The sequence below is a fragment of the Pithys albifrons genome, chromosome 6 (genome assembly GCF_047495875.1).
Source record: "Pithys albifrons albifrons isolate INPA30051 chromosome 6, PitAlb_v1, whole genome shotgun sequence".
Taxonomy (NCBI): Eukaryota; Metazoa; Chordata; class Aves; order Passeriformes; family Thamnophilidae; genus Pithys; species Pithys albifrons.
In genome coordinates, this window is record NC_092463.1 from 4,479,827 (window position 1) to 4,503,149 (window position 23,323).

General features: G+C 43.7%; 1 long non-coding RNA gene across 1 annotated transcript in view; it reads left to right on the forward strand.

The window, feature by feature from the left end:
- Positions 1 to 6,480, forward strand: part of LOC139672757 (uncharacterized) — a 97,427-nt gene extending 90,947 nt beyond the window's left edge. The window contains exon 4 of the long non-coding RNA XR_011697977.1: positions 5,948 to 6,480. This is a non-coding gene — a long non-coding RNA (uncharacterized lncRNA). The remainder of the gene's footprint in view (positions 1 to 5,947) is intronic.
- Positions 6,481 to 23,323: the final 16,843 nt, after the last annotated feature.

A 23,323-nucleotide genomic window follows, 5' to 3' on the forward strand; every position in this document is an offset into this window, starting at 1 on the left:
CCCATTGCTCCTTTCTCTGAGAGCCAGGAGCTCGCTGGAGAATCCCCTCCCCATTTCCCTGGTCAGTGCCTCCTGCGAGGGGGCTGCAATCTTGGCTCGTGACTCCAGGTGCTGCTGTGATTCAAATAATAATTGTAGGATCCAAGCTATTTTTTTTAGCCACAGAGGGGGCAATGGAAAAAAAAATCCTACCTGAGCATCAAATTAACCCTCTTTTAACGGTGAGCCTGGGAGTTCGGGTGATGGGAACAACACAAGGATATCCATCACCTGCGAAGTTCAGTAGCACAAGTCGTAAAACAAGCCCATCTTGATTTTATAAATGGGAACTTATTCTTTAACTTCCCCGAATAGACTAATTTTGTTTATTCCTCTTCTTCCATTGGCAGCAATTGTTTCAAACACACCTACGACTTAATATCCTTGTTTTCTTTTGGCGTCATCCCACCTTGTTAGCTCTAGTCCATCACGAGCTGGAGGTATTTGGGGGTTGGATTTCACTTTTGATCTGCTCCTCCTTCCAGTTGAAAATGAGCATTTTTCTTTCTCTCTAGAAACAAACAAACAAACAAACACACAATTTCTGTCATTTAACAAAAATTGAATGAGTCTCACCCAATTGCCCGCTCTTTGGGCGATATGGAAGTGCTATTGTCTGCAGACAATGATTCTCATGCAAATGAAACAACAGCTAAACAAGAATCCTCCCTATCTCTGTTTGGGCCAATTTTCTTAACGTTTCAGCAAAGCTTAATCTGTTGGCAGAAGTGTTTAGGCCCATTAACAGCTAAAGTCACAGAGTCCACAACTCACCCTGCTGACAGTAAACAAGGAATTTGAGGAATGGCCTTTAAACAATGGCTAAGCCACAAACCATTTTGTCATCCAATGCTGTGAAAGGCATATGGGCTGATGATTTTCTTCCTTGGGTTACAGCGATTTGAAAGCCTGGCTTCCCTCCCCCGAGCCCCCGGCACCCTCCAGGCTTGAGTTACAGCTGTTTTATTTGCCTTTCCAGCCCTACAGCTGTGGGATGGGTGTTGCAGGTGTGTTCCCCACAGATGAGTCATTCCAGGGCTTCGTAATATTTATTTATTTTGACTGCCTCAGAAGCCACTGCCCAAACACAGAACAACATCATGCTCCATGTCCTTCAGGGCAGATTCCTGGATTTAATTCTGTTCAGGGAATAATGTGCCCAGGTCCTTCCCTGACAATCTCATGGACCCCCCACTGCAGAAGGATCTTTGAGGTCCCTTCCAACCAAAACCATTCTATGACTTTATGATTCTACGGAAAAGAAAAAATTTACCTTAAGGAAGAGAAGTATATGATAATTGCTAAATAAGAAATTGGTAAATAAAATCTATAAATATTGCATCCTGCCAGCAGGGATGAGGGTCGGGCTGGTGTGTGGATGCTGGAGCTCCTCACCCCAACATGTCTGTCAGTGACAAGCTCTGCTGGGCAGTGCTGAAGGAAGGTCATTTTGAATCCCAGTGCCTGAATGGCACCCGAATTTATGCCCTTCCCCTGGGAAAGAAGCACAGGCACAGTGAGGGCAGGTGGCTGCAACATGACCAGGGATGTGGGTAACCTCCTACTTGGAGTTATGTGGAAAGTACAACTCTGAAAACTCATGATGCTGATGCCAATGCCATGCCAACGCCAATGCCATGCCAACATCAATGCCATGTCAATGCCAATGCCATGCCAATGCCAATGCAATGCCAACACCAATGCCATGCCAATGCCAATGCCATGCCAACACCCACACCATGCCAACACCATCTGCCTCCTAAGCTGAGCCAGAGCGTGCATCTAGCAAAGAACTGAAAGGCAACCTGTTACAGTCCCTTTTGTTGGGCCCTTCTCATGGAGGAGGGCAGGAGAAGGTGCCAAACCACCATCTCCCCCACAAATTGTACCTCCTGCTGTCTTGCCAAAAAAGCAGTGGAGAAACCAGAAGCAAAGGCAAAAATGATCTGCCATCTCACCTGGCCCAAAGGTCATCCAAGGCAAAAGGTTCAGCATATCAGTGTGGGTACTGGAGCTCCATTGCCAGACAGACCATGAGTGCCAGCCTGGGCTCCTGGTGTGGTATGACATGTCTTTTTCTCCCTGATTTCTTCCCAGGACAAACTGGAGAACAGGGAGGGGAAAAGGGAGGAACAGGGCAGGTAATGGAATGTTCTTCAGCTGCACATCCAGATATCACATACTTTGACTTTTCAGGCTACATCCAAACTGTCTTCCATCCACCAGTGTCAGGAGGAATCCCCGTCAACATTATCAGGGAATGTGAGAGAACAAACGGAAAAAAAGATGAGTGGGAGAGAGTTGGTTGTGCCAGGAATGCAGCATTAGGCACCAGCACAGCAGGGCTCTTCACCTGCCACAGCTCTGGACTGTCCACATTTCACTTCCCCACATCTGCCATTCATTGCCAGTGAGGGCAGATGAAAACATGAGGTTATTTTAGTATGTTGACTTCTGGGCTGTGGTTTTGCAGTGCTTTTCTCCAACTTTGGTAGAGACTGGTCCCAAGTTTTCAGTCAAAATATGATTTTCCCATTTAGTCTGTTCTGTAGCAGAAGATTGTGGGGGTTTGTTGGAATGTAAGTAAAATGAAATGAAAAAATAATGAAATGAAATTAAACCAACATTAGTAGTATAAAAAAGACTTCTTAAAAATAATTAAAAAAAAAGCTGGTAGCCAAACTTTTTTTGCCCTTTGAGGTATTATTTTTTTCAAATAAACTTTACAGTGTTTCATGGAAGTTTTTTTAAAATGAAAGCTGGTATCAGTCACTCCATTAAGAGTGTTATTCCTTCATGCCACACTTGTTTCAATCTTTAGACCATCATGGTTACAGTGACACTGTTGTCAGTTGCTAATTAAATAGGGAAGGAAAGAAGGTTTGTGAGGCTTTTTTACAAATGGAAATTGGGAACAACTCTGGTGATGTCAGGATCAAGCCATAGAGATCAGAACTTCACTTTCCCATGGATCCTTCTGTATAATTCTTAGTGACGTGGTTCCAGATCCCCACACCTGTGGGAAGAGATGGATCCTGGATGTGGTGTTGGCTGGTGGGACACAAAAACACATGTCCCAAGTCCTGGTGTGGTGCTTCTCTCCCACCTTTCAGCCCCTCATACAGGCAATTAATTACAACTCCAGCTATTCCCTGACTTCCTATTCAAGCTGATGTGAACAGATGGAGAGGCAGAGCATGAATTAGATGAATGAGAGTTGCAAACACAAGAAAAGAATAAAAACTAAGAGTTTGTCATGGAGCAGACACCTTTATCAGCAGCACTGTAATACATTTTGCCAGAAGAGTGTGACAGCAGCACTCCATGAAGTCCAGTTTTTACTGTTCTGAAAGCTCTTTTCTCTAGTTTTAATATACTACAGGGTCCTTATAAATCCCAAAATACCAACCAGAAATACTCCTTGGTATCAAAGTGGAGTTTATGCAGCAGCCAAGCCTTTTGGTCTACAAGGCAGCATCAAAGAGGGGATCTAATGACATTTTAAAAAGAAACAAGCCATAAAACTCAGATCAAAGACTCTGAATCGTTTTGCCTATTTCTGACAGACCTGAACATTTCTTGGGAGACTTTTTTCCAGAAGAAATAAATAAATCACCGTCTTAAAGCCACAGCAGGACATTCTGCCATATAGACACACATATATACATATATATACATATACCTATATATATATATATATACACACACACACCTTTTTATATCTATATCGATATCTAATCTATATCTATATCTAATCTATATCTATATCTATATACACTTGTGTTTACAAATAAAATGCCAACAGTAAATAAGTTTGCAAGACCTGGTTCTGCAAAACCCTGGTCAGGATGTCCTAATGGGGAGGAGGTCCCAGGGTACCTGCAGGACTGCAATGGGAGAGGAGTCCCCATGACTGACCAGCCAAAATAAGAAGGCACAGCTGTCACATCTGGCTTAGTAAGACATTTATATGTTCCCATTCTCTGAGAAAACTGCAGTTTTCACCCTTTTCCTGCAATGGTTCCTCTCAGTGTGATCCCCACACTTGCAGGTTTGTGTCTTAACAGGAGAAAGGGCTTGTTTTGGTCTGTGTGGCTTTCTGCCTTTTCACCTCTTTGATTAGGGGGGAGGTAAAAAGAGAAGTCTAATTAAAACCTGTTAGTGTAAGGACTTGGGTAATAAATGTTGAATCAATTATAAAACCTAAATCTATTAGAATTATCAGAGAGGCAGACAAGAAAAATTTGACTTGCACTGAGCATGTAAGGACACATGAAGTGATTTGTAAGTTTTCACTCCCATTTTAGAAATTCAAAAGATGTCACAGGTTTCCTTTTGGGACAGGTATGGATTAAAGCTGGATATTTTGCTGAAAAAAAAAAAAGGTATTTCTTCCACTGGGCTTTATCTGAAGTGAAAATGATCTCGGTGTTCACAGCTTAGTCCCAGTTAATCAGAAAGTGCAATCAGAGGCATCTTGTTCTGCCTGCATGTGAAGCCAGAGATAATATATCTGAGTGGTCCAGGAGCTTTTTGGTGGGCAGATGACCATGGACAAGGGGAATGGTTCTGCTGCAAAGCGAGACAGACACAGGCTTGAAACCCTTCTCTTGAGGTGGCTTCCCAAACATGGGGTTTGCAGCCTCGCCAAGGTCTCTGTGGAGCAGTAGGAGCTTCTTTTTAGTTGCCTCAAACCAGCCCCTCAAACTTTGCAGGCACAAATATTCACCCCAAACGTGAGCGTGGCGTGAATCGAGCAATGGAAGTTAATCGGCGTCATTAAACCTGTCAAACCAGCAGGTTATTAAAATCACCACCATGCACTCCCAAAATGGGAACAAAAAATGATGCTTTCTGAGCCTGGTTGTCTTGTTTTCCCACACTGCTTCTGAATTACTCCAGCATATTATTCCTCTATCCGTCTTCATTAGCATTGTGAACAAATTGTATTGGGCTGTAATGCAGCTTTTTTTCTCTTTCTTTCTTTTTTTTTTTTTTTTTTGGTATTGTACAAACAGACACGGTGTACAGAAAATGGGCAATTTAATATGAAAAGAATATTGTGCCTCAGAATTTTTATTTTCTAAACAGTCATTTCAGTTGGGAATTATTGCATGATTTGTGCATAATTTCTCATGGATAGTTATTTAAATATAAATAGGGAAAATATGTAAGTCCATATGGTGACTATCTACCCTTTCTTGATGCCTCTCCATATTTTTAATAGTGCAATAAACAAAAGATAAAAACATCTCTAAGCCACACACTAGTCAAAAGAAGATAATTGTGCCTGTATGTGTTTATTGTAATTTGAATGTGCTTCAATTAACTTTCCTCAATATTTTCCAGTTCTTTTAAAAGAAACTTAAATTGGTTTTTATTTTGTGAAATTTGTTTTCTGTGCAATAAGAAAAAAAAAACCCCACAACCCACAATGCCTTTGTTTACCTCATTATGGATACATCCTATCCAGGAGTAGAACTCAAACTCTTTATTCCCAACAACCGTTTTTTTTCCCATTCTCACATGCTTCTTATCATACTTTAAGTAAAAACATCAAATTTCTAGTGTTCCCTAGGAAGAGGCAGTTCATCATCACTCAATATATCACATATCAAAGTGTGGCAAAACATGAAAATGGCAGAAAGGAAAACTCTTACACTTTTGCACTGCAGCCTCTTTTAAAAGAGGAGAATTTATTACCCTTTCCTCCTCTAAATCATCAGGGCCACAGGAACAGAGAGAATGTCTCTAGAATGCTTGTTGTAATTAACCTTGAGGCTTTTATTTAAACAAGGTCAAACATTTTAACAGCTTTATAAATCAAGGTTGGGTCCTCACGGCTCTATAGCACCAGACTAATGACAGAATGCACATGGAATAATTATTAAACAGCATTTATTTACAGAAAATACCTCCTGCAAGCCACAGAGAGACACACCCACTGGCAGATCCAGCACCAGCGGTAGATCCCCAGCTCCATCCTGACCATTCTCCTCTGCTTCCATTAGCAGCTACCAAGGAGCCAAGCCCAGGTATCCTTAATTGGGTCATTTGCAAGCTAAGTGCATTTTTAATGTGATTGCAAAATTACAGGAGGTGGATTGTAAACATCTCAATATCTGCTGTTGCATCCTTAATTTTGTCTGATTTTTGTTTACTCTTTCTTCTGCTTCACTCAGGCTTTACTGGAAGGGGAAGGAATTAGGATAGCTGAGTCGAGTAAGATGAGCTACTGCTTCACAGTGAGTAGCCACCCAAGAACCTTAATTAGTCTCTAAAAATAACACCCTTGGATTCCTCCTGCCATTCTGGGCTTTTCTCCTATTTCCTAATAAAAAATGGCCATCAGGAGTGACTTTTTTTCTGAACAAGGAACATCAGACTTTCTACTTTGCACTCTAAATAAACAGTAACTTTCAGGTCACCCCCATTCATAATTTCACAGGCTGTTCAGTGTCAATGTGAAGAATATCACAAGACACAGGACTTGTGTCTTTCCTTTACATGGTGCTCTCCTCCTCAGGCATCCCTTACCAAAAATCCCCTCTTTGAAGTCAAGGAGATCCACATGGTGCCCACCTATATATGTGACCCCTTAGTCATAAAACAACCAGTACAATTTCCCTAAATGATTCAGGTAATTTCTCCTCAACTATTTCTTGGCTGATGGATGTTTTTTTTCTTAGCCCTACAGTGTATGAGTTACACAGACCCTGAGGTCCACTCACCATGATCATTCTCTTGAACTTCACATCAGGTTTGTCACAACCACCTCCCAGTATAAGCTCTGGGTCCATGAAAACATTGGTACAGCTGCAGTCAAGATTTTCACCTAAACCTAAACCTCCTCCCTTTCTCCTCAACCTAAACCTCCTTCCTTTCACCTCAACCTAAACTTCCTCCCTTTAACCTCAACCTAAACCTCCTCTCTTTCACCTCAACCTAAACCTCCTTCCTTTCACCTCAACCTAAATCTTCTCCCTTTCACCTAAACCTCCTTCCTTTCACCTCAACCTAAATCTTCTCCCTTTCACCTCAACCTAAACCTCCTCCCTTTCTCCTCAACCTAAACCTCCTTCCTTTCACCTCAACCTAAATCTTCTACCTTTCATCTCAACTTAAACCTCCTCCCTTTCACCTAAACCTAAACCTCCTCCCTTTCACCTGGTCACAGTGCATTGCACCACAGAATCATGGAATGCTTTGAGTTAGAAGGGACCTTAAAGATCATCCCGTTCCAACATCACATCCCACCAACAAAAATCGCGTTTATCAGCCAGGCCAACAGCGGCGACTGAACTGGGTGAAGAGAGAAACAATTTTTTGCCATCTGCATTCACCATTTTAATTGACTTCTCCTTTCATTTGTTCCCCTTCTGCGCCCTCCAATACTGAGTGTTCACACCGCTGTAGTAACCCCCAGGAAAAATCAAACCAAACCAAAAAAACCAACAAACAACAGTTGTGCTAAATGAGATTTTTATGTGTGGGTGTTTAAGTATCCGCGTGAAGCAAATTTCTACCCTCTTCTCATCAGAATGGGAACGAGCCCATGTGAGTGATGTGACCAATTACCACCGAGCACCCCAGAGCAGCTCCTGAATATTCACGTCCAATTGCTCCTTTGGTGGAACAATTGGGTTGAACAGTTTGAAAAGGCAATGATGTCAAATGTGCGGCGTGATTAAACGCAGGGAAATTACCAGCCGTTGAGCTGAAAAAGCAGCTCTGCTTCCTTCCCAGGGTAATTCTCCGTTCGGATTTTACTCTGAGGGGAGCAGGAAAGACCGGGATCTGTCGGGATAAAGGTGCAGCTGAGTTTTGGAGGCAGCGCGGACTGGGATGTGCACGGGAGATTTGCTAAGGGTGCAGCAAGCCAAGTGCCTCCTCTTCACCCTGATCCTCATGCAGAAACACACTTTTAATCCAGGTAGAGCAACGCAAAGGTGTGTTTTGCAAGCACACCTTGATGCAAATGTATTTTGAATCAAAGATTTTTGGGGCCAAGCACCTGTGAGTTGAATTGTTGCAAGAACCAGCAAAGGCTACGAGGGTTCCATCAATATCAGCCGCATTTGGGAGATTTCTGCACAGACAAGGAACATGCTGATCTCAGTCCTGCTGTTTGGTTCACTCCTATTTCTGTCATCACTGAAAATGGCCTATATTCATTAAAAATAGACCATTAATTGCCACATCCTGTTTTTAAAATGCTTATACAGATTATTATACTTTGGTGGCAGACTCTGTTTTGTGACTGAGTCATACAGACCCAGGCACTGGGAGACACAGCAGTTGTGGTTGCACAGAGCAGTGGGTGGTTCCCAGATGGCAGAAGGGAGCACACAGGAGGAGGAAAAGAGTAACACATCCTCCAGGACTGTATCTTCTGCTGGGTCCTTGTCAGAGAGTGAGGCACAGCAAAGCTGCTCAACTCCAGCTGCTCAGGTTTGGGGCCAGCTCTGGAAACATTTTCTCTCCTCCTGGTCCCCTTTGGGGAAGGTGATTGTAGACATTATTATACAAAATAAAAATAAATTCATGACAAGCTACTCCCACACATTTTGTGAGTGTGCAAAAGGCTTCTTCAATGTGATGCAGGAAGCAAAGATGAGGAAATAGCCTGTAGAAAACCCTCCCTGAAAATAGGGATCTTATAGGGAACTTTTCCTTCCTTTCTTCTTCTTTCCTACCCAGAGATCTGAGCTAATTTTCCTTATCCATAGACTCCCCCATTCCCTAAAAAAGAAAAAAAAAAGAAAATAAAAGAAGGGGGGGAGACTGTATTCACTAATTATACATCCTGAAAAGAATTTGGTTCAGTGTAAGATGATCCTAGTGATATGCTAATCCTTTTTTCTGCTTGGTGCAGCCTGAAGCCTGTGTCTAACATTTTTTTCAACTGTATGACAATAAAAGTTGTGGCAACAAAAGAAATAAATGGGCAGCTAAAGAAGGTATAGCTGAAACACATGGCAGACCAGTTCTCTCCTCTCCTTCTGGCTGCTCTTTTGTAGGCTCTGGTTTGGTATCCTCAAGTCAATAGCCGAAATCCAGCCACCTTAGCAACTTAGTATGACACCCAAGCCCTCTCTCTTTACATTCATGAATAGTCAGCAAGCAGCAGACAAAATAGAACTAATCTTTTTTGACAGAATTGTTCAATTTTAGAGGAAAGGCTTTTGAGGCACCTTCCATGCATTTGCAGAATATGAGACAACAATGGCCACCATCACATTTGACAAAAGGACGACCAGGGGTGTGAGTGCAGACACACACACACACACACAAACACACACTCACAACAGCCAGAGCCATAAAATATTGCAGCTAAGTCCAAGCAATTGCAGGATGTGCCCATTGTTAGGGGGAAAGGCTGGCAGGCAAGGGAAAAAAAAATCTAAACCCCAAAAAAACTCCATTGTTTTGTTGGTGATTATTAAACATACATGTCCCGATAATGCACGATTAGGGTTATTTGTCTTGATTAGCTGAAGTTAAGAGAGCTGATTAATATCCACTCTTTAATTTCCTGTCATAGGCTGATAACTTCATCTTTTTTTTTCCTTTTTTTTTTTTTTTTGACCAGTGAATCTTACTGCAAAATGCATTCAACCCTGCAGTTCCTTGCCTGCATTTAAAAGCTGGTTTTTGCCATTTCAAAATCCTGTAACACAGCAGCCACTCACAAGTCTGGGATGTGCAGAGAAGGGCATCCCTCCTTTTCCCTTCTCTCCCCTCCATTTAATGCAAGCCATATCTCTATCTCCAAAGAGAGTCTGAGCAGGAAAAAGAAGGAAATAATAATAATAATAAAAAATAATAATATCAATAATAATAACAATAATAACAATAATGATGATGATAATAATGATGATAATGATAATGATGATAATAATAATAATAATAGTGAATGATAATAATAATAAAATCAACCCAGTCTATGGGCAAAACCAGAAGTTAGCAACATGGTCCATGCAGCTGCAACACTGCATTTAAAATTCAGTTTACTCCTAGGAAGAGGGCTAATCCTGCCCCTGTAATTCCCTACAGCCAAAATGTACCCCCCTCCCTGAGTGACAGTGCAATGCAAAGACACTCGCACGCTTATCTTCCCCAACCAGATGGCCGACTTGGATCAATGCACACACGCCACGATCAATGGGAGCGATAAAGAATTAGGAAAACAGTGGTACATGCTCCCAGAAAGCTTGTACACTGCATAATTATTTTATGATTCTACACATGGCTACATGTGATACTGGAGTCAAGAAGGAAAAGGATAATTAGAGAGCCAGAAAGCACCCGTACTGCACTACACACTTTGTCAGTCAGCAGTTCCCACTCGGCTCAACTCGCCGCCGTTATCTGCTCTCCTGCCCCTTTGCAAACGAATTTAGGGAATATGTAGAATATTAGGGGGAGGTGACTTCTGGGTTACAGGAATGGGATATGGGAGATTATCGTGTCCTGTGATACGGCAGTAAAGTTTTTGTCCAAGGGATGGGGTGAACTGTGCGAGCATCCCTCGCGGGGAGCCGAGCGTGGGGTGGCACCCATGGGACACCTGCAGACCCTCCCAGGGCTTTGTTGAGAGAGAGAGAGGTATCCAAATCCATTCAGTAAAATACAGCTGCATAGGTTACTCTCTGGCTTTGGGTTGTTTGTTTTTTTTTCTCCTTTCCTCCCAGCAGCAATTTTGTGATTGGCTCCTTGTATCCAGCCTATTCGCCACCACGCTGCTGAGCAGAAAAGAGAAGGGGGGCGAGGACAGAGCTGCCCCCACCCCACTGATCGAATGACACAGAATAAATATCAAAGCACTGACTGTGACTCTGGATGCCAAAGAGCACATGACCGAGATTAGGAAGCAGAACAATGCCAGGCAGAAGGCTGCCCTTGGTGGCAAGGCAGGCAGAGAGAAATCACCACGCTAAGCACTTTGCAAAAACACCTCGTCACTGCCTGATGCCAATGAGCCACCAACACGTCCTCTCCCTGCTTGTGCCCGGTGTAATGCCATCCTCTAATTGCTGATGGACATGGACATGGGCTGCCATCAGCATCTGAGGCAAAGCAGAGGCACCCTTTCCCTACAAATGCCCCATGGACAGGACCTTCCTACTGGCCATCAGGGTGGTGGTGGGACCTGGGGTCATGGCATGGTGCTGCTGGGCATGGGGAAAGTGGGGCAGGAAAGACCCAAAAAGGATTAGGGAGAGTTCATTCCGTTCACCAGCCATCCAAGGAGCAGAGCAGTGTGATGGAGAACTGGAGCTCAGAGGGGGTTGGGGTAGGCACCACTTAACCTTCTGCAGCTGCCTTTCCTCCTGGGGAATCAGTGCATCTTGCAGAGGTGTTACCTCTGGAGACCATCTTCCAGAGACATCTGCCCAGGTCCTTCTGCAGGGATGTGGCAGTGGGGCTCACCCTGCATCTCCTCATCCCTGTCCCAGGATAAATCAGGGTGAAACACCACCTTTCATCAAATAAATGAACAGATGTTGTGGTGATGATGTCTTTGGAACTGTCCCTTTTAAAGATGAAGGTTTAAAATTGAGAAATTATGGTCTCTCCTTCTGACATTTGGCTCAAGTCAAGGCCAAAGCCCAGAGCCCTTGCCCTGACATGCAGAGCAAAATGTCTCTGATGTTAACTTAGCCTAAAAGTCACCCCAAAAGCATCTTCACTTTACAGTTCTCCTCCCCTGAAACACAGGTCACTGCACAGGCAAACACCCATCAGACTGCATCAGCTTCATGAGTAGAAACCATCAATGTGACTCTATTTATGAGGATGGATGGGTGACCAGAGACACCCCATGTGTGACAAGTCACTCACTGAATCAGTGACTGCAGCTCCAGCCATGAACACATCCTTGTTCATAAAGAATTCCCATCACACAGGGTTGCAAAACAAAACACCCATTGTCCAGCTATGCTTTGCTGCATTAAAATCACATATATATGAGACAGGTGAGAAAGAACATGGCATCAATTTAAGCTGAACAGCTCAAGTGGGTCTGACTGGGATGGGGATGAACATTGGTGGATAGGTGAGGTGAGACCCACAATGATACTAACTTACCTATGTCCTCTCTTCTTGAGGCTGGTCGCATCTGCAAGGAAGGAGATAAAGCCAACATTTAGAGACCTGTCCATACCAGGTGCACTCACACTGTGTCTCACTCAAGGGACCACCTCGACTGGGAAACACTTCTGAGCGGGTCCAGAGAAGAGCAACGAGGCTGGAGAAGGGACTGGAGCACAAGTGCTGTGGGGAGAGGCTGAGGGAGCTGGGGGTGTTTAGCCTGGAGAAGAGGAGGCTCAGAGGTGACCTCAGCACTGTCTGGAACTACCTGAAGGGAAGTTCTGGCCGGGTGGGGGTTGGTCTCTTCTCCCAGGCACTCAGCAATAGGACAAGGGGGCACGATGGGCTCAAGCTCTGCCAGGGGAGATTGAATTTGGATATGAGGAAAAAATTCTTTGCAGAGAGAGTGCTCAGGCATTGGAATGGGCTGCCCAGAGAGGGGGTGGATTCCCCATCCCTGGAGGTTTTTAAACTGAGATTGGCCGTGGCACTGAGTGCCATGATCTGGTAAAGGGACTGGAGTTGGCCCAAGGGTTGGACTTGATGATCTCGGAGGTCTTTTCCAACCCAATCAATTCTATGATTCTGTGATCTCAACCCCTGTAACAAACCTGCTCTGATGGATGTGCAGCCCTCACTGGTCCAGATGTCACAGCATTATTCTATCTGAACAGGTGTGCATTGTCCCAGGTCTTGGAGAGACAGCTCTGTGGAGGAGGTGCACAGTGTGTAAGTGAAGTGGAAAGGGTTTAATCCCCATGCCAGTTTTAACTTCTGAATCAAAATGTCCCTATGAAATAAACCAAACTACTTTTTTGACAAATATCAAATTTTTGTTGGTCCTTCTGTTTCTTCTGACACTTTACAGGTATGTATGGAAATCCCTACAATATTTTTGGAGAAAAGTTTTATGAAATGTTTATCTCAAAATGAGTATTTATCCTAAAAAACCCCAACCAAAAACAAACAAAAAATTAAACCAGGTTTAGTTTTCTAAGTTCTTCCATTCCCCCTTTTTTCTCTTTTTTTGTCAAATAGTGATAGATAGAAAAGGGAACTATTACCGAAATTTTTCATGAGAAATAATTGCCTCCTCTAATCATTGTTTCCTCAAAGAAAAGGTTTTTAGTGACACAGGTTCTGCCTTTGGAGTTGGCATCATACTGGGTAACAGCATAATTAGAAATGGAGAGATGTAATAACTCTCCAGGTTGGAACAGATCTGTACGAGATCAGTTTTACCTCACTTGGATATGGACTATCCATTTCTGGAGTGCAATTTAATTACTTCTGTGGTAGCAGGTGGTAAGTTCTGCATCTCCCCTGACTGGCAGAGTGCCTCTTCTCCTGAGCCCAGTTCCCTGTGCCTTTGTTAAGTCCATCTTCCTCCTCACTGAGTCTGCCGCTGCTCCTTGGGGTTTTCCTGCTGTAGCAGCTCCAATGGATGGATTCCACCATTTGGTTTGGTCAGCAAAGACCTGGAGCCACAGCTGCAGCCAGAGAAATCACACTGCAACTCAGAAGAGGGTGTTTTTTCCCACCTTCTGTGTGTTAGTCAGGCTTTCTAACATGGAAGTAAATAACCTGACAGATGCCCTAAATTTTGGCAGGTGCTTTGGCTCCCTTAGGACAGGCAGGGAAGACCAGAATATACAGGACACCATGTCTGCTTTCTTCTGGCCAGAGATTCTAAATATCACACAAATATCTACATTTTGACTCTAGGACAGCTGGATTATCATCCTTTCCTAATACCACTGTGTTTCTTTCTCCTGGTGAGGCCAGTCCGTGCCACTCATGGAGTAACTTGTTCAAGTTCACATGCCATGGTCCCTGCTCTGTGTCAAGACTGGAAGTGCAAATGTATGTCCTGTCAGGAGACAGGGTGTGAAAACAAGCAGCAATCAGCTGAGGAGATACTCAAAAGCAACCCCACCACAGAGCAGCTCATGAACCACCCTAGTTGTGGATCCTTCCTGGATTGGGAGCACATCCAGCCCCTTGGTAAGGAAGACCTCAGGATTGCTACTGCGAAGAGGTTCCTACAAATGTCATAGAATCCTAGAATGGTATGGTTGGGGTGGGAAGGGATCTTAAAGATCATCTTATTCCACCCCCTGCCATGGGCAGGGACACCTTCCACTGTCCCAGGTTGTTCCAAGCCCTGTCCAACCTGGCCTTGGACACTTCAGGGATGGGGCAGCCACAGCTTCTCTGGGCATGAGAGCCAGGGTCTCACCACCCTCGCAGCCAAGAACTTCTTTCCTAAATCTAATCTAAAACTGCCCCCTGAAGTACACAAGTAAAAGACAAATCTGGAAGAAGAGAATAATTAGCTGCACTGCTAATTATGAAAGGAGAGTGAAGGTGCCTCTCAGTGCCTCTCACAGCATTTGTATGTGAGACATCACCATGCTGTGGGTGGTAACAAATGACACTGATGTCACTCCTAATGACTTACAGGATTTGCTGAAATAAAAATATCTTTTACTTCTTAGTTATTGAGAGCAAATGAAACTTAAATTGTCCCAGAAGCAAGTAGGCTGGTAGAGAATCAAGCATCACTTTTTTGTGTCTTTTCTTTATGTTCAGGTTCTTTTGTCTCTTACAAAGCCAAGTAGCATATTCTCTCTCTTCTCTTCCATTATTTTCTGCTTCATTTTAAGTTCCAGTTTTGGCCCTGAACAATAACACTGTTATCAGAGAGCAGTGCCTTGGACTCTTGGAGGCTTTCAGAAAATATTGGTGCCATCTTCCATAAAACATTTTAAACACACACTATTTGTTTTTAGTCTCCCTTCTGGTTTTACACCCTACAAAGAGGACATTTAATATGTACAATAGAATTAATAGGCATGCAATGTAAGCAGGACTTACATTCAAAATACACTTCCACAAAACAAAGGAGCAGCTGTGAAAATGTAGAGTCTGCTGAAAATTTTTTACTTGGGTATCACATTTGCTAAAAGATTTACTCTGCAAAGTTTTATCTAATTTCCCATTCATTCAATTAAGCAGAGAGATAAATTCCCAGATCCCAAGAGATTAGGGGGAACTATGTTTAGCTCCCCCTTAGACTTGCGATCAAGGCCGTGTTCTGTTCCACGATTATCGCTCTAAAGCTCCTGTTTACAGGCTCTGTGCTGCTGATAGATGAGCACCTCCATCTTCCACCAAACCCAGTGGGATTTGGAAGCACTCAGTATCCCACAGATATCTCCAGATCAGGAGGATTTCAAACCACAATGGATTCAAACTCATTTAGCAAGACAAACTAGTTAGGATGGGGTTTGGAGCAACCTGGTCAAGTGGAAGGTGTCCCTACCCATGGCAGGGCAGTTGGAACTGGATCATCTTTAAAGGCTTTTTCAAGACAAACCATTGTAGGATTCCAGGATTCTATGAATGGTCTTTTCAGCTTTTCAGGAATGGGCAAAACCTACAGGTTACCAGAGTCATCAGTTCAGAGTAAGAAGGAAGAAACCACCAAAATCTCCTAGAAATTAATCATGTTAAAAGATAAAGCAGAAGAAAACAAAGTGAAAATTGATCCCTTTTCTCCTGTCATTTGTGTGACACACCCCTTATCAACTTGCCTAAGCAAAGTCAGTAATACTTCTGAACAAACTCAGAAACACCTGCCAATGTTTTGTTGAAAATCAATCCAGAATTCTGTTTTCTCCACTGGCAATTGGAACATGTTTTAGACATGGGGATAATAATTTTCTGGGCTTAGCTGTCCATTTCAAGGTAAATTATGGATCTTGTGAAAGTGGGAAGTACCTACAAAAGACACCCCTAAAGTCAGGAATACTCTGCTACTCCTTCCCCAGATGGATGACAGGTGGGTAGAAAGGTTGAACATGGGGTGACCACAGACAGAGTCATCCTAAAAACACTGAGCTGTGAAGGTAATTCCTGGCCACCTTTATGCATCAGAAGGCATGGCTGAAGTGCTCCTGTGTCCCACCACACAGTCAATGCTTGGGAGTTGTTGGCAGCACAAAGGGACTGTTCTTGCCTTAATGACTTAATGATCTAAATATAGAATCATAGAATCAATTGGGTTGGAAAAGACCTCCAAGATCATTGAGTCCAACCCTTGGTCCAACTGATAATGCTGATTCTGACTTGCAGAAGTTTTTCCTGCAATTTCCAGCTCCCATGCTTGTCTGGGTAACAGGGATGGACAATTCCAGCACCCCAGAGATCACAGGGAAGTTGAATTTCCTGGAGTCCTGTTAGCCAAGGTGTTTTCAGATCCTCTTCTCCCAAACAGTAATGAACAGCAGAACTTTAGAGCAGCAGTTCCTTTAGACATTCAAGGCCAAGCATTTGGCAGTAGGTTTGAGGAGACCATTATTTCTCATCTTGATCTGCATTGTCTTCTTTTAATCCATTTGTTGACTCTAAACTTCTACTTGGATTGAACATTTTTTGAGAATGAAGAAACCTTGTTTTTTGTGTTTTGTTTTTTTTTTTTTTATTTTCCTTTAAAACCACAATAATCCACAAACAGGCTGTAGCAACTGTGATATTTCTCCTCTTGCTGCTGCAACTACTGCTGTAACTGGAATTGAGCTTGTCTTGATGCCTTGACTAAGAATTAATTTCCAAAAGCATCCTCAGGTGTGGGGAAGTTTGCAGATTTGGGCCTCAGATAAAAAAACCTGGTTATTTGACAACACCAATATAGAATGTTAGTTCATTCATGTTTCAAAGCATGAAAACTTCAGGGCACTAAATAGACTTTCTTGGATTTTGATGTCTGTTTCTAAAAAAAAAATGAAGAAAACAAGATAAATGATAGAAAAGACTGAAAGTATTCTAAATGTTATCAGAAATTTCTGATTAAACATTTGTGAATACATTGTCTGGTTTAATAAGCTTGAAAACATCATCAGCAATTAACTGGCAAACCAGAATAATGTATAGTCAAGCAAGGGTAATTGTGCTCATTATGTTGCCAGAGATGCAGCTGATCAAAAAGAAAAAGCTTCTTTTCCCAGAAGTTCATTTACAGTCTTTAGGTGGAATCAGCTCTGAGTTCACAGGCACTAATCAGGCAAAGTGCTTCACACAGAAGCTGCTCCCCAACCTGTGATGCCTCACACGTGGTGGGTCTCCCACTGGATTTGTGCATCTCTCTTCCAAGGCCATTTCACCTGAAATATCTGTCTTTATCCCTCAAAAAGCAACACCCGCCTCTTCTCGTTCTGCATTGTGGAGAGGAAGTGTGGAGGAACAGGGTGCATTGATACCTCTGGGAACTGCTCTTTGGAGGTAAACTTATCCCTGGGAATTGACTTGGAAAGAAGGATATGGTGGAACTTACTGCAAGAAGTGAAAAAGCTAATTATTTTTCTTCAGTGACATAATTATAGTCACCCAAGAATGAGGCAACATCTGCAGGCAGAGGGTAAAAGTTCAGCTGACATAACTGGGAATAGCACAAACCAACCATTTTCACAACAAAAATTGTTATTGTTTTTCTAACCCAAAGATGGCATTTTGAAATTTGGCTTTTCCTCTACTGCCTCTTCCCAGGATGGGACAAACTGTCTGGATCACCCTGAAAAACTGCAGGTCCCTCTTCAACCAAAGGGCACATGCAACCAGTCACTGGTGATTCATAAAGGAGTTGCCTGCTTTGTTTGGGTCTTGCTCTGCATATGGACAAGCACTTCACCCACTGCCCTCACCCTGCTCTCTTATTGCCATAATTACCTGTATTTATTGCTGACTGGGGATATGATGCATTTAATGCCTCAGTTTATTCAAATGGGATCTGCAGCTGCAGGTGTTCAGTGTTGCACCTACAGGTTTCTTGAATGGCCTGGTACTGGTTTATCCAGCACCAGTTTCCTCCAGAGATATCCAGTGATCTCTTCTCCAAGCAAACTTGTGGTTACATCAATACTTGCTTAGCGATGTCTATTTTTAAAGAAAAATGTACCAATAAGGTGCCTGCACCCACGTTTTCAACAGAAAGATCCATGGGTTTTAATTACAGCTTTTATTTTACCAACTCTCAGTGCCATGTCTTTTAAAGTTCTGCTTCTGAAAAGCTTTTTCTCTGGCTCAGAAAAAAGGAGGAGCACTACTCTGTGCAAAACTGATTTTTTTTTTTTTTAATTTATAGCAAGCCCTTTGTCCTAGTTCAACAGGAGGGACCAGTTAACACTGTGTGTGGGTGATCAAAGCTGTGTATTCTATCCCCTCTATTCATTCCCCAAGGACAATGGACCATTAGCAGCAGCTGCCCAGGGAGTCATTATCACCTTCACACCCAGCCTGAGGGGGCCATCAACAGTTCAGGGATACCCCATGACTCACAGAGTTAATCACCCATTATGTGAGTCCCTGCCCCGGGGGGAAGGACTGGGTGCTCCCTGAGGGTACATAAGTGGTGGGTAAGACCTCAGGAAGGGTTCATCAGATCCAGAGGAGCAGCAGGACCTCAACAGGAGGAGACCGCCACTCTTGGCCAGACTACAGCCCGCGTCTGCACCAACAGGTTTTTCACTTCCTTTTGCTCTGGACTTGGGGGAACCACAGGAATCTCAGCACAAGGGCAAACAAACCCCTTTGGGTTTGTGCCCCAGGACACCGGGATATGCTGCTGGGGTTTTGTGAGTTGAAAGCAATTTCCCTTTGTGTCAGTGTACTTATTGTAATGTTATTATTAAATTTTAGCTCTGACTTACAATCTCTCTTTTGGTGAGTTCATTTCCCCTGCTGGTTCACCTTTAAACCAGCACACCCTTTAGATTTCTGTTTTGTGCGTGAGCGCCGCGTGTGCCAATCCTGTGCGTGTGAGCGCCGCGTGTGCCAATCCTGTGCGTGTGAGCGCCGCGTGTGCCAATCCTGTGCGTGTGAGCGCCGCGTGTGCCAATCCTGTGCGCGTGAGCGCCGCGTGTGCCAATCCTGTGCGTGTGAGCGCCGCGTGTGCCAATCCTGTGCGTGTGAGCGCCGCGTGTGCCAATCCTGTGTGTGAGTTGTATGTGCAGACATGCAAAGTAATTTTTAATATTTCATAAAGATACATAGAGGAGACAAAAAAGGCATTCTGGTGAGGTTCATCACCAAACTCAAATCTGCCTCTGACCAGTAGTTCACCAACATAATTCCATCAGGGACAAAGGAGTTACAGCAGCTCAGTCTGGAGGAAGAAAGTTCAAGGAAAAGGCTTGGAGCCTTTAAGCACGGATTCTTTTTCTGAAGAGTCAGGAGGCAGCAATTAAACTCAGTTACACTGGGCTGAACGTGCACTCTCCGTGCCCAGCCCAGAGACCACACACAATCCTGGAGATTCCTGGGGAATCAACGTGTCCTGCTCTGGCTGGGTCAGTGACAGCCACAAACTCTTTGAGGTTTTGGCTCAGAGGTGCAGCCCTGTGAAATACTGAGAAGGACAATCCTGTCCCACCTAAGATGCCCTGATGGATTTGCCCCTTTGGGAGCACACAGGACATTGACCCAATTTGCACAGACCTTCATCATTAGCATAGACCCATTTCAAGCAAAGTCTTTGAACACGTTGCCTCCAAATTCCATTACCCCTCTCCCTGCTGGGTTTTGTGCTTTAAGTATCAGGCAGGGGCTGGGAGAAGAAAAGAAAGAGAAAAAAACCAGTAAGTTAAATCCTAAGCCCAAATAATTAGACGTGTTGTGGTTAGTTCTCTAAACTCTTACTTATTGCTGTGTCTCCATTTGACAGAATATAATCTGCTTTCTCTTTTTTTTCAGACCTGACACACAGGTCACTTAATCCAGAGGTTCCTAAGAGTGAATGAGGCAGAGAGAGAGGCAAACACCAACTTTTTATGTGTTTGTCACAGCACTTCATCTTTGTTTGCAGCCTCATCTGATGTACAAGCAAATTTCAGAGACATCCTGGCTTGCAGGTACTCTGAGAAAACTTCACTTGGAGAGGAAAAACAAGCAGGATGTCTTTGCTGCCTGGCAGATAAATTTGAGGGCAGCAATAATATCTCATCCTTTGTCACTGACCAGAGGAAGGCTTGGGGCTACTGGGTAATTTTAAGAGGAAAATTGCTCATAGAAAAATGGTGTGTGGACAGATGAGAATTTTAGTTCTGCACTGAAAGTTAACAGGCACTTTTTTTTTCATCTGGAGGCAAAGATCCAGACCTGACATCTCGTGGAAGGGACTTGTTGCTTTTGAAAATTAGATTTTTGAGTGCAGAACAATTAAAGGGGTAAAGTCCAGCTAGTCTGATTGCTTAAGGTTTTTTCTTCTTTGTGTTCCAGAGCAAGTATTTCAATTTGATGCTCAGCAAATACAGGGAGAAAGGTGATTTATGCTAAATATTGACACTTTGGTGCACTTCATCACCATTACTCTGCACAAGTGAAGGGACCAGCATTCAATATCTATAAAAGTCTATTTGAAAGTAGAAATACCAATCAAAGCCAAGAGGGGCTCCTCACCCAGACTAAAGCTCTGCTGCTGTGGGCTCTTTGACTTGTATTCCCTTTGTTCAGATCACAGCATGACCTACAAAGTGCTAACCCTGGGGCTGCAAGGGCATTTCTGCACCTTGACTTTTCTTCTTCAAGTTCTTGTGCTGCAAGTTGGAAGGGAGGGGAATTTGCAGCACATGTTCCTTGCACCCCGTGGCCTCGTGTCACCCAGTATTGTACTTCCCATTATCAGCAAAGCCTTCACTGACTGTGAGAAGGTCATGGAGTGGGTACCTCTCCTGGTTACACACCAAGACCTTTAGGGCAACTCAGCTACTTTACATGCAATGAGTTTTCTTCTTATCTCGAGTGATTCAGGCACCAAAGAAAGTGGGATTGAAAAATGCACATGGAGAAGAAAGGAGTGAGGTTTGTGCTGCTCAGTTCTTCTCCAGGGAGCCAACTTTGCCCTGGCTTTCAGGGACATTTTATCTGTCCTCTGCAGGGCTAGAATATGGGCTTGGGGATGCTTGTGTGTCCCTGCCAACTCAGGACATTCTAGCACCTAAGGGGCCTATTATATAGGGGTCCACATTTAGAGGAGTAAAATCCTTGAGGAGAGACCTCAGGGGTCATTGAATGTGTTTTGTTTTGGTTTGGTTTTTTTTTCCCCAGTAACCTTTTCCAGGGCTTGTTGGATCTTGTCAACCAAGCATAGGCTATGAACTGAATTTTAAATTTTCTGAAAAGCCCCTTGAAGGACAGTGGTGTAGCTGGTGGCATTACCTGATGGCATTTATTGCTAGCTAGAGTTTCCCAGATGCTGGTGGCTTTCTGTACAGTTCACACTGCTGCAGATTTCCTGACAAAATACTGCAGGGTCAAGGTGAGGTCACCAGCAGAGGAGGTGGGATAGAGTCTCTGAGTTGTGAGGAAACAACAGAGGATATTACTTGCACACACTGCTGTGGCTGAGATTATTGTCAGGGAAGTCTGAGCTGAATTGACACCTCCAGCAAAAAAAGAGGCAGTGCTACAGCTCCACACTCTTTGAAATGCTTTCCTCTGAGCAACAGCATTACCTCTGCCTCACTAAGATTCAGCTTCAATGAGCTCTCCTTGCTTCCTAAGGCTGCCCTGGTGTGAGGGATGTAGCTCTGCGTGGTGGCAAATGGGAAAGGCTGTGTGTTATCTGTGCTGCTGGCACTCAAAGTGATGTTGGCTAATCAGTTTATCTTTGGGTTTCACAGAGATGCTGAAAAAGGCCGGAGAGGAGCAGATCTGTGTGAGACTCCAGGAAGAAAGGACTTGGGGGTGCAGCTTTATTTAGGCCATTTTAGGATTTTGTCCTGCAGTCCTGACACCTGTTTGTCATGAGAAGGCAAACCCACATGGTCTCCAGGATCAAAACCAGTTGATGGCGTTGTTAGTTGGTGTTTGGTTAAATTCAGAGCTGGCTCAGGAGTGGGAGCTCAGCCCATGGGAGGCAACAGGCTGGAACTGATATACTGCAAGGTGGGAGGTTTCCTTCATATCTGTGGGGTGGAAATGGCATGGACGAGATTAACAAGACTTTGGGGGGAAAGGGGGTGGTTTTTACATCACCCTGAACTTCAGGTACAACTGCACTGCTCCCTGGGAGCAAAGATCAGGGGATGGGCCACTGTTGACTGGTGAGCACAAGCCATTTTTGTTTCAGAAAACCACAGCTAAGAGAAGCAGCTCTGCCAAAGAAGTGCAACTTGATTGAGGTTACAATAACAATCCTGCATGCAGCCTGGTTCTTTAGTGTTTTGACAGCTATTTTGCACACACATTCTGTCCATGTTTACTCAGGGTGGAAAAATCACCCACCAGGCTATAGCTCTGCTTTTTTCTCCTGGTGAAAGCTCCAAGCCCAGGTGGGGATCAGAATGTAATTTTGCAGATTATTTGGAAGTGTCACCCTGCTCAGGTGCACCTCTTCATGTCATTATCAATACCCACAGAACACAGTCTGCTTAGAAAGCATTCCCTACCTTAAAGTAATAGAATTTCACCCAGGAATATGTAGATTTTAACAGTTCACATCAACAGATGGTGAGCTTGCTAATAAGAGCAAAAAATAGGATGAACAAGAAAAATGAGAAAACTCCACAAACTAAGAGTTGTGAGGATTCATCTTCTTGAACAGTGATTCATTCAGGCAATTCCCAGGAGAATTACCAGAAGTTATGGATATAAATCCTAGCACATCAAGAAGGGAATAGAACCCCCAGGGGTTTGGAATTAAAGGCATTCTGAGGGGCACCGAGTTTCATCTTAAGACACAGAGTCACTGTGTGCATCTAAATCCCTGTGCACCAGGGTGTGGATGTGTTGGGATCACAGGAATAACAGTGATGGTGCAGCTTGTCTGGGGCTTTTGAAACAGAATGGCACAGACACCCCTTCCCAAATCAGAGCTCTGCAATTGCAGGTGGTTGGCGCTCTCAGTTTTCATCCCCCCTGCAAACCTGGGGATGGTTTCACTAATACAGCATTTCCCAGATATTTAGACTCCAGGTGTGCAACGGTGTTTTTATGGAGGAGATTTAAATTCTATTTTTTTCCCCAGCATTCCTTATGATAGGAGCAAAGATAACTGTGTTGGGTCGTATCTCTCATTATCACACGATCTTCTTTTCTTCCTCGCATTATTGGTGATGGGTTTAATTCTTTTTACAGTGAATTTGTTGAGGTTGTACACATATTTATGTGCAGGCTATGTCCTTACCCTGAACCA